Genomic DNA, 13447 nt, shown 5'->3' on the forward strand with positions numbered 1-13447 from the left:
ACGCTAGAAAAACAAAAATAATTATTCATAATTATATAATTATAGAAAGTAATATAGTAAGGAAAAGGAACAGAAATTTATACAAATTCAGTTTTGCTAATGGAAACTAGGGACAAAAAGGAAATGGTCAGAAATATGACAATGATGATTTATGACAATGATCTTTATAGAACTTTGAACTTAGAAAGAACTGTTCTGTACACATATTCAATTGTTTTGGGCTTGAATCTCCACCTGTGTGGAATTTGCAGGCTCTCCCAGCATTTGTGTGAATTTTCTTTTCTTTCTTTCCATTTTCATCTCACTCCCATGAAATAAGCAAGTAAGATTAATTAATGACTCTAGACAACCTCAGTGTAGAAGTTTTTGCCCTGTGTTGGAAATGTGCCCCCAGCAAAGTTCATTCCTTGCTTGCTCTTTAAACTGTTTGGAAAATATCTGGCTATTTGCATCCCCATAATAAACTAATCTGGTTAAGAAATGAGACAATGAATGAAGGAACATATTAAATATGGGGCTACTTTATTCCATCACCAGGGGTCCAGATTCAATTACCATCAGAATTAGACAGACAGACAGACAGACAGACAGACAGACAGACAGACAGACAGACAGATAGATAGATAGATAGATAGATAGATAGATAGATAGATAGATAGATAGATAGATAGATAGATAGATAGATAGATAGATAGATAGATAGATAGATAGATAGATACTTTATTAATCCCAAGGGGAAATTCACTGCCTCAATTCAGTATGAATTTACTCTGGTACATCCAAAAGATGTCAATGTTAGGTTGCATGGATTGGCATCCCTTTCAAGCTTTGTTCTTGTCTTGTGCCATTGCAGCTCAGTGATACATCAGTAGTGAGTTCACAAAGTGGATGGATGGACTAAAGATCATACTCAACAATCTTAAATGATCTATGAAGAACAGAAATAAATTAATTTGTTTTAATACTTACTAGGGCTGGACAAGTTAAGGCATTATTATCGCATTTACTGTATGTATTAATTTATTAATGCCAACAGTTATTTTATCACATCTTAACGCAGTTTATGTTATTATTATTATTATTATTTTGAAAGCTTCAGTCTCGCTAGCGATCAATAGAGATCAATGATCTTCTTGTTACAGCACTTTTCAATGCTTTTGCTTGAAGGAAAGTTAGCTTTGTTGATTTGACCTCGATTCCCTGCATGTGCAAGAACAGCGAAGAGCAAACAGCTTTTAAAATGGCATGTGGAGAGATGCCAAAGTGAATCCTCAAAGCAAAACGTTTTTCGTATTATCACTGAATCAGACTCTGATTTGTCGGACTACGATTTTGATGCAAGTGATCTGGAGATGGAGGTCGAAAACGAAAGTGAGGTACCGGCATCAGCTGATCGTGGTGCTGAACACATTCATGTAGCTGATGCACCCATGGCAACATTCACCTGGGAGGACAGACACTTACAATGACAGGAGGTACAAACCATATTGCGTCTCACTGCAACTGCCACCCCCACGCACCCGTCTGACAAAGACAGCCAGGCAGCCTGCCCACCGTGCATTCCTGCTGGTCGTTGAGCCGCTGCTGCTGCAAACTGGTGCCGACAGCAGGCAAATCAGGCAGCAACAGATGTTTTATGTTGATTTATGTGTGAAACCGTTGCTTTGTGCGCTTTTCAGAGAACTAAGTATTTTGGAAAAAATATTAGCCCTAAAAAGAGTTGCTACTGAACATGGACTGTTTATGCTGCTCCCTGATAAAAGAAAATGTTTCTTCTGGTGTCTGTTCAGATAAAATAGAAAACAAATTTAGAAATGTTAACTTGCTGCTGCTTAGAAGATGCCTGTTATAATGTTGTGATCGTGGCTCTGGACTCTGAGGGTAACTTGTTTTTCCATAACAAACTAGATAAAATGTTAATGCCCTGGCAGTGGCAAATAGCTTTGGTTTTATATTTGATTTGATGACATTAATGTTTAAGTTGAGATTTACAAGAAATATTTTAACTGCTACTATGTAAAGAGAATACTGCTGTTAAAAAGCACCTTATTTGTTTAAAGTGTTTGCAAACCAATACACAAAATACACTACTTTTGAGTTCATTGTTGAATTTTGCATAAAACAATGTGATTGTTGTGATTGCCTGCAATTAATCACAATCATGCAATTAATCATGATTAAAAATTTTAAGCGTTTTCCAGCACTAATACTTACCTATTAATAAAGATGAACTGTATACTTCAATGAATAATTCTTGTGTTTTAATTATATCAACTAATAAAATTGGAATATATTCATTTAATACATATTTTAATTACTTGATTTATACAAATAACCCAATTGTGTACTATTTGCATTGTAATGCACCTGATGAAAAATGTTATATAAAATCCTAATCTGAATCACTGACTGATTGTGAAAAATGTTATATAAAATTCTAATCTGAATCACAGACCAACTGATTGATTGAAATAAGTATTTCCTTAGAAATGGATTTGGGCGGGAGCATGGCTAATCACACAAAGCTAAATTTAGGCCCTTTCGTCTGGCTGCTTGATGCCAAAGTCCAAGACTTAATAAGCATGGAGATCAAATAGCTGTGTCTCATTGGCCTGGCCAGGCTCAGCATACATGACATACTTTATAATCTTCAGTGATGTCCTCTGCTCTGATTTAAAGTCTACAAACCCCACGTGGTTTATGTTCACTTCCTATGCCCATACCTTTCATAATCTCTGAAATTAAGAATGGAGTGAGCAGACAGACTTTGGTGAGCCACTCCCCACGGACAAGGGAAGTGAAGTTACACAACAGTACAGTTGTAAGCTCAAAGGTTATTGAGGCAAAGAGGAATCAACCCATTACAATTTATTTCTATAGATTTCAACAAGTTTAACTGGGTGTTTTAGACACTCATAAAGAAGGCCATCCAGGAATTTTTAAATGAGAGTCTATGGGACAGATGCAGTGCATCAGACTCCATAGCTAAATCAAGAAAGAAGTCTTCAAAAAATAAGAGAGATCCCTGCAGATCAGTTGCAGCACCACACTTATTCGGTTATTTTTTAACCAAGACAGCCTCACAAATTGCATAGTCATCAATAATAAATTAATGTAATGTAAAGTGTGCGGCCTTCATCTTCACCACTGAGAAGTATGACTGCAGAATAAAAACAGGATAATCTGCTTAGATATTAACCACTCAGGTTCTCACCTTCCAAAAGATGCAGTGGAGCAGCTCCTGGTGGTCAGACTGTGACCAGTTGGTAAATGTGCTAGACAGTAAACTAGAAGGTTGCCAGTTCTGAGGCCTCATGTATATATCTTCTAAATTCTGCTTGCCAAACTGCTTTGGACTTTGTGGCACCATTAAGAAACAGTAAACTAAAGCCCTGCTCCAAGCCGTGGAAAAATGCTAATACCCGTGCATATAGACGGGAGTGCAGGAGAGCTGAGTGGAGGTGGATAAAGGACAGGTTGTAGGTTTCTTTTGAAATATTGAGAGAAAGTTGATTGTGTTATCAGAAAGTTTTGAAAGATGCAAGATCAAAATTTATTTCTGAAGTTATTGGCTCTAACTCTCACAACCCCCGTGTACTTTTTAACACATTGAGTTCTGTACTTAATGTTCATGACCCTGTCTTTCTGGAAGCCTCTAGGGAAACTTGCGATAAATTTCTTTACTTTTTCTTGAATAGTGTTGTAAGCACATGGGCCTCTTTTCATCACCTTCTCATGATCCATCCATTTTAATAACCTGTTTGGCTGTGTTTGACCACTTCGAGCCTGTCACTTTGTCCTTTTTAAAGCAGCTGGTTTTCAGTATGAAGTCCATCTGGCTCCCTCCTTGATGTTGTTCCTCCTCGACTTTTTAAGGAAGTCTTTTCTACCTTGGGTCCTTCTATTCTTACTATTATTAATAGCAGTTTAACCTCTAGTGTGGTGCCTAAAAATTTTAAACATGCTGTCGTGTAACCACTGCTGAAAAAAACGGGTCTGGACCACTCTGTTATGTCTAACTTTAGGCCTATTTCCAAGCTACCTTTTTTGTCCAAACTCTTGGAAAAAGTCATCATTACCCAACTGAAGTTCATTCTGGACGAACATGCAATTCTGGAAGTGTTCCAGTCTGGGTTTAACACTCACCACAGCACTGAGTCCTCTCTATTAAGGGTTTTTAATGATATTCTTTTGACAGTGGACTCTGGTGACTTTGTACTACTTATGCTTTTGGATTTAACAGCTGCATTTGACACGATAGACCATGAGATCCTCATCTCTAGGCTGGAGCAGTGGGTGGGCATCACAGGTTTAGCTCTCCAATGGTTTAGGTCCTATCTTTCAGATAGAAGTTTGTGTGTCAGTATTGATGATTTTACTTCCACCTCTGTTGCTCTCCCCTGGGGGGTACCACAGGGCTCCATCCTGGGACCTCTTCTGTTCTCGTTGTACCTGCTGCCACTCGGCGCTATTTTTCGAAAACACAGTATTTCCTTTCATCTTTATGGAGATGACTGTCAGGTGTATTTCCCTCTGAAGCGCCAAGGTCCATGTTCTGTCCAGCCCCTGCTTGATTGCCTTATTGACATAAGGAGTTGGATGGCATTAAATTTTCTAAATTTTAATAAGAACAAAACAGAAGCCATGCTATTTAGATCCAATAGCAGCAGCGGGACCCCCTGCATCGACTTTTCCACTGTGGCTCAATTTGAGAAATCCATGATCACAAATTTAGGTGTAAAAATGGATTCCACTTTAAAACTTGATAGCCATGTGAACGCAGTGGTAAAATCTTGCTTTTTCCAGTTGAGGCGGCTGTCAAAAATCAAGCCTGTTTTGTCTAAGTGCAACCTTGAAACAGTGATACATGCTTTTATAACATCTCGTCTAGATTACTGCAATGCGCTTCTTTTTTGGAATTAGCCAGGCCTCCATGGCTCCCCTACAGTTGGTGCAAAATGCTGCTGCTCGATTTTTAACTGGCACAAGAAAGCATGAGCATGTTACCCCGATTTTGGTTTCCCTCCACTGGCTTCCAATTCGTTTTCGAATCCATTTTAAGATCCTTGTATTTGTTTTTAAATCTTTTAATGGGTGTGCCCCCTCTTTATTTGTTGGAACTGCTGCACGCTTACGTACCGTCTCGCTCTCTCAGGTCAGCAGACCAGATGCTTTTACACGTTCCCAAGGCACGATGCAAACTCCAAGGTGATTGAGCTTTTTTAGTTGCAGCCCCAAAACTCTGGAACGATTTGCCGTTGCACGTTAGGCAGGCTCCTTCGCTACCTGCCTTTAAATCCTATTTAAAAACACATTTTTACTCTCTGGCTTTTAACCCTGTATAATATGTTGGTTATTTGTATACTTTTTATACTTTCTATTAAGAATCTCTTCAGTTCTTATGTGTTTATGTGTTGTTTTTCTTTGTACAGCACTTTGGTCAGCCTCGAGGTTGTTTTTAAAGTGCTTTATAAATAAATTAAATAAATAAATAAATATCTTGCTTGTGCTTAGAAATGAGTGTAAACCATTTGTTACGCAAAATCTGGATTTAAAAAACATGAACTTGGTATGGAAACTGCCTTAAAGTTACTGAAATTTTCTACCATCTGTAAAGGCCTTTGCAGACATTTTTGATGTTGCCAATTTAGCAACTCCAGGAAGCAAGACAATGAAGTGAACAAAAACTTTTCACATTTTAATGACACGTCAGTCACATTCTGATGTTCATCTGTTCATCCATTTTCTAAACCTGGTTGTTAAAACCTCTAACGGGACAAGGATCATGTAATTTCTCAATGAGTGTCTCTGCAATAATAATTCTTTGCATTTATATAGCACTTTTCTCACTACTCAAAGCGCTCAGCAATTGCAGGTTAAGGGCCTTGCTCAAGGTTCCCAACAGAGCAGATTCCCTACTGGCATTTACGGAATTCAAACCGGCAACTTTCCGATCGCCAGTGCAGATCCCTAGCCTCAGAGCCACCACTCCGCCTGCAATGTGGATTTCAACTCAGCACACAACCCAAGAAGACGGTTCTAAGACATCTAACTTTGCTTAGAAAGTCAGTCATCATCACGAAAAAGGACACAAATACCATAAACAATATTTAAATGAAGGCAGCATGGTAGCATAGTGGTAGCAGTGGTGCCTTGCAGTAAAAAGTCCATGGTTCACGTCCCATATCTTCCCTGCATGAAGTTTGCATGTTCTCCAAGTGCTAGAGTGGGTTCTAGAGATATGCAGGTTACATAGAATGGCAATGCTAAATTGGCCGTAATGTTTGTTTGGTGTGTGTGTGTGTGTGTGTGTTCACCTTGCAATGGACTCATGCCCTGTCCAGGGTGTGTTCGTGCCTTGTGCACTATGTTAGCTAGGAGAGGCTCCTGTACTACCTGGTCTAGAATAAGTGGTTTAGTAAATGACATGACAAAAGAAGAGATGAACGTCTGAGATGGTGCTCAGCTGGCAGCAAGTATTTAGCTCTTTTATTATTTATCCGAGATATCCTATGTTTAATCAACCTGGGAGGAATCAATTACAAGTATATTAAAAACACGAGCAACCTGTGAACGTTGCAGTTAAGCTCCAGCCTAACTAGGCCACTGTTAACAAAATGCACCAAATTAACATAATTTTTAACAAAAATCTTTCAATGTCTATCAAGTTCTAGGTATGACAATAAACTGCATCTGGTCCTGCAAGCAGTCCTTTCAGGGGATCTTGGGGATTGGTGACATATTTGGCACTCCAGCCACTATAAAAACTTCACGCAGCTCCGAAAGGGCAGACAGGACTCCTTTCTGCTCTCCGCTTTAGGAAGACTGCTCACATTATGAAGAGGATTGGGGAAAGCCCTCAGCAGCCTCGTCCCCGGAAGAGTCAAAACCATTGAAGAGCCAGTTGAATCATGCCTGTTGAAGATCAGAACTGGTGTGGTGCTCGCCCACTACACAGCAGCATTCGAGTCCCAATTTAAGCTGGACCATCTGGGTCTCTCTGGAATGATGATCATCTTCCTCTGCTGTTGAAGGCGCTTCATAAACTGCATTTCAGTGGTGACACTCTCTGAGGTGTGTAGACCTGGGACTGGCCAGACCTTTGTATGTGGGTACACCTTTTATTGGTCTGATTGCTAGGATGGCTAACATATTTAGGGAGTAGCTGTTGCTAAAGGTGGATCAGCTCCTTCCAATGGTGTCTGATGTCGCTCCTTTCAACAAGTCCATTATGAGACTCAGATTAAGGCACTTTCTGAGTGCCTTGTCTGTTGTCTCAATGTATGCACCGACCACGGCGAGTGATATCTTGGTAAAGGAGGAATCTTATTCACAACTTCACTCTGTATTTGATGTGCGTTCACAAGGTGATACTCCTCTGATCATGGGTGATTTCAATGCGTCCATTGGCACTGACAGGGCTAGCTGTGAGGATTGTGACAATCATGGTAAAAGTGGCTCCATGTTTCTTGACTTTGCAAAAAGTCAGGGGCTACAGATTGCTAGATTCTGGTTCCAGCGCACTGTGCCGCATTGTTGGACTTGTTACTCCAATAGCGGTGGTGCGGTGAAGAAGATGCTGGAGGCTCCTACAGAACTGCAGGGCCTACAGAAGTGCCCAGTTTGTGAATTCTGAACACAGACTTGTTGTTGCTAATCTGAAGATCCAGCTTAGGTCTAGTAGGCCACCACCTACTAGAAGAATAAGACTGGACCTGGCCAGACTCCAAGATCAGGCTGTTTCAAAAGATTTTTTCATGCAGATTTTGTGAGGAACCTACAGACTTGGGTGTGACTGCTGATCTTAATGTGATGTGGGAGACCTTCCATGATAAGACCCTGAAGGATGCTGAGGGTTGTGTTGGTGTTACCAGCGTTCCCAGAAGGAGGTGTTTCATCTCACAGGGCACCCTGGATATCATCGAGAGGAGTTGATGGTAACTCCGGTCTGTACCGGGAAATGAGAAGGAAGGCTGTGAGGGCTCGAATGCAGATAAGGAGGCGTTTGTTAGAGGAATCTGTGAGCAAGTGACAAACTATCCATGGTCCACTGACACACATACAGAGGAATCAAAGCATTACGCACATCCGAATCTGTTTCTCGGAGAGTCGCAGTCAGGGCGGGTAATGGAACAGTCCTTACAGTTGACACTGCAATTGTGACCCACTGGGCTGGCTACTTTGAGCAGCTGTTTAAAGCTGATCCTCTGGCTAAGATAGTGGACATCTCTGGGTCCAACTTCTTGTGGCTGATTCTCCAATTAGCTCTGAACCACCCAATCTCATTGAGACTGCACAGGTGGTGAGCCAGCTGAAGGTAGAGAAGGCTGCAGGGATCTTTGGCATCCGGGTTGAACTTCTCCAGGCTGGTGGTAAAGCTGTCCTCCTTGCATTGAAAGCAATCTTTGCTTCCATTTGGAGACGGGCGTCATCCCAATTCATTGGAAAACAGGACTTGTAGTCCCTAATGACAAAAGTAAGGGTGATTGCCTGGATTGTGGAAACCACAGGGGGATAACACCGCTCTTGGTGCTGGGGTCTTCCTCAATAGGATCCATGATCACTTGCTAACCTGCCATCGACTGCATCCTGCCACTGAGGGTTTAATTGAAGTGCAAAGACGAATTTCAGCAGAGTTTCACTGCAGCCTTTGTCGATTATCGAAAATCGTTTTGACTCAGTCGATTGAGCTGCAATTTGGGACATCCTGAGACTTCGTGGGATCCTCCTGAAGTTGCTAGATATCATGGCTGGCCTGTACACTTGTACTGTCAGAACTGTCCCGAGTGAAGGCAGAACCTCTGCATTTTTCCCAGTTGAGTCTGGGGGGGGTTTCATCAGGAGTGTATTCTTGCTCCTACTCTATTCAATGCTTGCATGCACTGAGTGTTGGGTGGGGACCTGAGGTCCAGCGGCTGTGGGGCATCTAATCGCACCAATCGTTGTCACCTTCTCACCAAACTTCTTGCTCATGGTCTTATAGCCCATTCCAGCCTTGTGCAGGTCTACAATCTTGTCACTGATGTCCTTTGACAGCTCTTTGGTCTTGCCTATGGTGGTGGAGAGATTAGAATGGAAGAAATTGATTCTGTGGACAGGTGTGCTTTATAAACATAACAAGTTGAGATCAGGAGTATCTGTGATTGATTGATTGATTGATTGATTGATTGATTGATTGGGCACACTGCCAATCTGTGGGAGCCAGAATTCTTGCTGGGTTGTTGGGATCAAATACTTATTTCACTCAATGACATGAAAATCAATTTCTAACATTTATGTAATGTTTTTTTATGAATTTTTGGTTGATATTCTGTCTCTTTCCATTAAAATGAAACTACTATAAAAATTAGAGGCTGTTCATTTCTTTGTAAGTGAGCAAACTTACAAATTCAGCAGGGGATGAAATAATTATTTCCTCCACCATATGTTTTAAGGATTTATATATGTACAGTACTTACTAACCTCCTTAAGAGCTCAAGGGTAAATATTTGTTCCTGGTGAAATGTTTCATTTCAGCCAAGTTAATGTGAGCTGTACATCTCTCTATACACTTTCCAAATCACTCAGTACCTCCTAACTAGTCCCTTTTACTGCTTGGAGGTTATTTACTTCTTCACATGTGGCGACCTCAGAAAAAAGGCAAGTTTAGAGTGTGTGCTATTTCACTGTCTGTATTTTTTAATTTGCCTTTACTATTTCTGGGGCACTTTTCCTCTTCCTTGAAAATGCTATATGAAATGACTGATAGATTTTCTACTAAACCTGCTTAATTTGCACAGTTAATTGCTACTTTGTGACACCCCTTGTAGTGAGAATCAAGAACACCAGCCTACACTCTAGGTGTCTAGTATGTGGGACCGAGTGCAAGGATGATAGTGCAAGACAGGGAGACACGGACACAAAAAAGGTTGGGTTTTTGAAAAATAAAGTGAAGTTTTATTTACAGGTGCACTTAACAAAAATAATGTCCTGCGGGATTTATATATTAAAACACAGTTCAATACCGCAAAAGACACACAAAAACAATAAATAAATGATGTTCAAAAATAGTGGCTATATACAAAAATAAACAGTGCACCAATACCCATAACCCGAATAAATACCTCCACCAAAAAGTATTAAAGAGATATTTTCAACAACAAATATTTACAAAAACAAGGCACAAGCCGTAATGCTTGGTAAATTCGAAACTACTCTACCGAGTACCTTTCTCTAGGAAGATCTAATCAGAAAGGGACCAACCTCTAAGGGCCATGAGTCCCTTTTATATTCGGTGCCCTTGTGCCGACCAATTAGGCTGTCCTCCGTCATCTCTCTCCAATCAAGCGATGATGAGAACGCATCTGCAAGATGTGGCGTCTCCTGCCCTGCAAAAATACTATAATCACTCAAGCAGCCAGCGCGCGCGCATAGCTATGCCCGCATTTCAGACGCAACTGCGCTTCTGCCTTAAGTTACCGTAAGCACTTTTAAAATTTTCACGTCCTTCCCCTGAGCTACTGCCCAGACAACTACACACATGGGATCCCTTTTCTAAACCGCGGTAAACCAATATTACGACGCTTCACACTATCTTTTACTCCGTTAGAGTTATGGTGTCGCGGGAGGCACACGCAGGACTGGAGGACTGACAATGCCATCCCGGCCGGTTAATGGCAAGGCTGTCTCTCCACTCTTCCCGAGACCTACCGCAACACTCTCCAAAAGGCACTATTAAGGTCTGTGAAGATGTCTATCTGCAATAGTATAAAAAAAGGAATAAGGCAAGTTTCCTTTCTTTGTACTTTTTATTACAAACAAATGCCTCTCCACTGCAGAGGACTCTTGACAAATTTTATTTAATTCTAGGTAATGCCAGTAAGGCACATTACCACATACTTACATTGAATGATGAAAATGCTTTTTTGAAAAAATATTTTTCATTTAAATTTTTTCTTATATAGTGCACATCCAGTCTAGCACGATATAAAAAGTGGAATAACAAAAAGGTAAAGATTTTTGATGGGTCCAGCCCAGCACACTACAATTGAAATAAAAAGCTAAGAGACACACATAAACACAAAAAGAGATGAGGAAAACATGTGAACTCCACACAGACAGTGATCAGGCAAGGACTCTAAACATGGAGTTCGGAATTTGGAGGCAGCAGCATTACCCAGTGTGCCACCATAAAACGCAACATTGAAAAATTATACTCAATCAATAGCACACCTGCTGTTTGGATATGGAATTAGCAATCAAATTTTTTAATTTGCAATTTTGCTATTTGCACATTCCTGCTTTGCATGCTGAAAGTGTCAAGGAAGTGTTTTCATCACACAGACAACATCTGATCACCCCCTAAACTCATTGAACCCAGTAATGTTATGAAGCGCATTAGAAAAGGCAGGGAGACACACAAATGGAAAGTAAACATCTGCATATCAGTGGCTTGTTTTCCAATGAGAAGGTCTTGCTATGCATGTGTGCACTTGACAATGGAGTGACATTTTGGCATAGGTACAAGTAGTTATGTGAAAAAGTAGGTAAACAGACGTGAACATATCAAGATTTGATCTGAAATTTAAACTGTATTTATAGATACACTTCATATAACTAAACATAAATGCAAATTCTAAACATGGAAAAGGTAAGTACATCCCTACATTTATCTCTCTCAAATACCTCAAAACAGAACATCATTACAGAGGATCTTGTCTGACTCTGTCTTATTTAAACCTCAGAAATTTAGTTTGGTTTGCTCTTTGATGTTGAAGTGAGTGTTATCACCATGTCTAGATCAAAAGAGCTCCCTCAAGCCCTCAGTAAGAAGCTTACACATGCCTATAAGTTTGGGAAGGGATTTAAAAAGGTATCCACATAATTAGAAATCACCATTCCATTTTCTATGTGGAAGATTTCAAATAACTGCCAACTTGTTAAGGCCAGACAGTCCCGGCAAGTTCAGCCTGAGAGCAAAATGTAGGATGCTGTATGAAGTCCCTTAGGATCCCAGAATTTAATTACAGGACTTACAGGTAGCTCTTGTCACTGATGATATCAAAGTGCAGAGTCTACCATTAGAAAGGGGCTCCACAAATGAGATCTACATGGGAGGTGTGCCAGAAAGAAGACTGCCTGTGCAGAAAGAACATCAGGGCAAGACGAAAGTTTGTTCATGAACACCTTCAGGAACATTGTGATATGGATAGATGAGATAAATAAAAAATAGATTTATTTGGTCACAGTACCAAAACAAGTGCTTGGTAAAAACCAAATCCAGCATTTAGCCAAAAGATCCTGAAATCAACTGCAAAGCATGGTGGCGGAAATAATATGGTTTGGGACTGCTTTACTGCATCAGGGCCCGGGCACCATTAAAGAATCCATCCATCCATCCATCCATTTTCTAACCCGCTGAATCCGAACACAGGGTCACGGGGGTCTGCTGGAGCCAATCCCAGCCAACACAGGGCACAAGGCAGGAAACAATCCTGGGCAGGGTGCCAACCCACCACAGCCATTAAAGAATCCACTATGAATTCTTCATTGTACCAGAGGGTGCTTGAGAATAATGTGAGATCACCTGTCAGAAGGCCGAAGCTCAAAAGAAAGTAGCTTTTGCAACATGACAATGACCCAAAACATACAGGTAAAACCATAAAGAAATGAAAGAAAGAAATGGAGGGTTTTAGAATGGCCAAGTCAAAGCCCAGATCTGAATCCCATCAAGATGCTGTGGGGTTATTTAAAACTGGCTGTGCATGTAAGACACCCCTCAAACCTCGCACAACTGAAAGGAGTGGGAAACAATCTCCCAGATAATGTCAGAGACTGCTTGACAGTTCTAGGAAACACCTACTTGAGGAGGAAATACCAACTATTAGAGACAAGGGTCGACTTACTTTCTCCACAGATGGAAATGGCATATCAGTTAATTTTATGGTAAATACATTTTTGCGAAGTCAAATTTTCATTTTTTTCAGTTCAGCATCACCTTCATCTTAAGATACTGTTTAAATGAAGACCAAATCTATGTATGGGGTGTGCTTACTTTTTCACAGGCTGCAGTTGTTTCTATGACTAGCAGTATATGCACGTCAAGACATGAGTTTTTCCCTGAAGTCTACATTAAACCCAGATTTACTCCTAGACAGATACAAAAGGCACTATATAAATTAATCTTATTATAAAATAAGCTACCATGGCTGTCAGTTTTTCTGTCCTGGATTTTAAATCACCTGTAGTTCGTAAACCGTTTGACCTATTGATGTGAAATTTGGTACACATATACCACGTGGCCTCTACTATCTGCTTTTGGGGAGATGATTGACCTCCAAGGTTATTCCACTTTTTATTTTTATTTTATTTTATTGTGAAATCAACTCTCGGCAGGGGCCAGCAGGGTGGCCATGCAGCGCATGCATTCGGGTGCCGTTCTTATTCCCTACCACCTTCGCCCCCTACC

The 13447-nt window shown here is 40.6% G+C and overlaps 1 protein-coding gene across 1 annotated transcript in view; it reads left to right on the top strand.

The window, feature by feature from the left end:
• Positions 1-13447, top strand: part of slc48a1a (solute carrier family 48 member 1a) — a 1064469-nt gene that overhangs the window by 1006836 nt on the left and 44186 nt on the right. The window lies entirely within an intron of this gene.

This window comes from Erpetoichthys calabaricus, chromosome 3 (genome assembly GCF_900747795.2).
Source record: "Erpetoichthys calabaricus chromosome 3, fErpCal1.3, whole genome shotgun sequence".
Taxonomy (NCBI): Eukaryota; Metazoa; Chordata; class Cladistia; order Polypteriformes; family Polypteridae; genus Erpetoichthys; species Erpetoichthys calabaricus.